The sequence below is a fragment of the Cyprinodon variegatus genome, unplaced genomic scaffold (genome assembly GCF_000732505.1).
Source record: "Cyprinodon variegatus isolate N-32 unplaced genomic scaffold, C_variegatus-1.0 Scaffold2077, whole genome shotgun sequence".
Classification (NCBI taxonomy): domain Eukaryota; kingdom Metazoa; phylum Chordata; class Actinopteri; order Cyprinodontiformes; family Cyprinodontidae; genus Cyprinodon; species Cyprinodon variegatus.
Genome location: NW_015152530.1, coordinates 27,654 through 30,204, shown reverse-complemented (window position 1 = coordinate 30,204; position 2,551 = coordinate 27,654). Strand labels below are relative to the sequence as shown.

Here is a 2,551-nt window from a genome sequence, read left to right as displayed (position 1 = left end):
TGCAAATGCTGTCAGAGAGACACGACATTAATGCTATTGCAACATGGCTGACAGAATGGCTTCGGACAGGTGCTGCTATACCAAAAGAAGCCGTGAGTGACTTTTCTCTGGCTAGGTGCTCTGGTGAAGGCTTTCACTCCTTACCCTGATCTGAAGACCTACATTAATGAGTGCTTCTGTGTGCTACTTGGGAACCGTGCTTAGACCATGCAAAACAGCTAATACATGCCATCACTGTTGTGGCTCTCAGCGAAGCAGAGGGAGATGACAGTTCTGGAGTCCCTCTGGAATCAGAGAGGTGTAAAAAATACCTGAAAGCACAGATCACAGAAGAAGAAGGAAATGCATCAAGGGGATCCTTTTGATGAGATCCAGACTGACCTAGGAGACTGGGTATCAAACATATGTGAGGAGAGCAGGTCACTCGCTGCAGCCAATGGGGATAGGGATAACATCCATTTCCTACCTGAGATTGTTCCACACATAATAAGACTTGCAAGTTACTTACCACTTTGGACAGGAGTTATGGTCCCCCTCTTCAAAAGCACCAGCCTCACAGCAAGCTCAGCCACTGTTGAAGCAGAGTTCAAAAATATAAAACATGGACTTTTTAAACACGACAACTTGCCTATTCGAGTTGATCGCTTCATTTCCCGTCATCTTTCCTTCATAGAAGGAAATATGAGGATTTGTTCTGCAAAAGCAAAAAATGACGAGAAAACGACTGGATTAACAAAAGTAACAGATAAACAATCTGCATCCACGACTAACCACAGTGCTGAAGCCAAGAGAAGATCTGACTCTTACCACTCTGAGGAATCCGACAAAACCACAGACATTCCTCCAGCAGATGAAGATGTGATGGAAAACTGGAAGGGACAAATTCTTCCCCCTAAAAAAAGAAAGCGAACTTCATATCTCACTTCCTGCACTGAATGGCTCCATGTAGACCCATCATTTGGGGGAAAAAGAGTGAAAGTGGGACTAATAAAAAATGGAAACCTGCACCTACCAATTAGAGTTGGGAAGTCAGCAATCTCTGTGCTGAACACATCTGCATTCGATGCTTTCTGTCAGTGCTTATGTTGTGGTTTCTGTGACAGCACAGGATTTCAGAATGTTGTCAGGAATGACGGTGACAACCCCATCTTGCAGCTGGTTAAAGCCATTGTTACAGAGGGTGTGACCCAAAGGATATATTCGNATGGATGGATGGATGGATGGATGGATGGATGGATGGATGGATGGATGGATGGATGGATGGATGGATGGATGGATGGATGGATGGATGGATGATTTCTGGATAAAAAAAACTATTTTGTCCTATCAGTTAGAGAATCTGGGTACCTAAACAAATAGAAAAAAAAACTGATAATATCCGACACTTTGTCTGTAAGCTCTGTTTTTGCCTGTCATATCAGGCAAATATATTTGTATGTATTTTCTAAAGACTGAGTTTTGTGTGTATTAAATACAATACAAGTTGTCTCTCTTTGCAGGGGTCTCCTTCCTGACGAGGCTGATGACAGAAGTAGAACTGTACAGACCGGACAAGACAAACGGCTACAACAGCTGCTTTGTTACTAAACTGCTGAAGAACTACAGGTGAGAGTTTTTAAGAGAAGAACGTCACCTCTTTGCCATTTTGAACCGTTTATTGCTATTCCATTTATAAACTAAAAATACAGTTTTCTGTATTATTTAGTAACTTTATTTCATAAGAATTATTGCAATGTGACTTAAATTTAAATAATTTATTTCTTTATTTTTTTATGAAGATTTTCTATTCCAAAGTTTTCAGTTGTTTTTGCTCTGATTGCCTCTTGGACCATTAAACTGTTTTGGATATGGCTCATTATGACTTTTACAAACCAAAATAATTTTGAACATCATGTTCTGGAAAATATATTTTATAGTAATACAAGCTTCATTTGCAATAAAAATGTTAGGATTATAAAAAATGACTTTAAATCAATAGTTGTCAAGGAATGGTATGAAAGGATTTTAAGGTATCAATGAGTTTTTGGTATAAACCATCCCACATCAAACAATATTGAAATGTGGCATAGAGCTGAAAATGCTTTTTCTCTAACCTTATAAAGCCTAATTATCCTCAATGCTGATTAAAAATCCTACATGTTTTCCTTTTATATAGATCTCATCCTGCCATTCTGAAAATTCCCAATGAGTTATTCTATGATGCCGAACTCCAACCCTGTGGTCACCTTGAGAAATCCTTGTACAATGACTGGGAACTGCTGCCTAGGAAGGTAACTAGGACCAACACAGACCATATACTGCACAACTCTCACTTTCCCTTAACCTGTAACCTCATTTTGCTTCCCTTGGAATCAGAATTTTCCTGTGATCTTCCATGGGGTGGCAGGCATGAAAAAACACGATTTCCCCAGCCCATCTTCTTACAATATGTTTGAGGTGGATATTTTGAAGGAATACTTGAAATCTCTGATCAGCTTTCGCCACAAAAAGGGCCTGAAGACGATTGAACCGAAAGAAATTGGCATTATTTCTCCATACAAAAAACAAGTAA

General features: G+C 39.5%; 1 long non-coding RNA gene across 1 annotated transcript; it reads right to left on the bottom strand.

The window, feature by feature from the left end:
• Positions 1-337: 337 nt before the first annotated feature.
• On the bottom strand, positions 338-890 carry LOC107105122. The gene is made up of 3 exons (XR_001482324.1): positions 808-890; positions 509-694; positions 338-389 (listed from the first exon to the last, which is right to left on the bottom strand). It is a non-coding gene; the product is annotated as an uncharacterized LOC107105122 (long non-coding RNA).
• Positions 891-2,551: the final 1,661 nt, after the last annotated feature.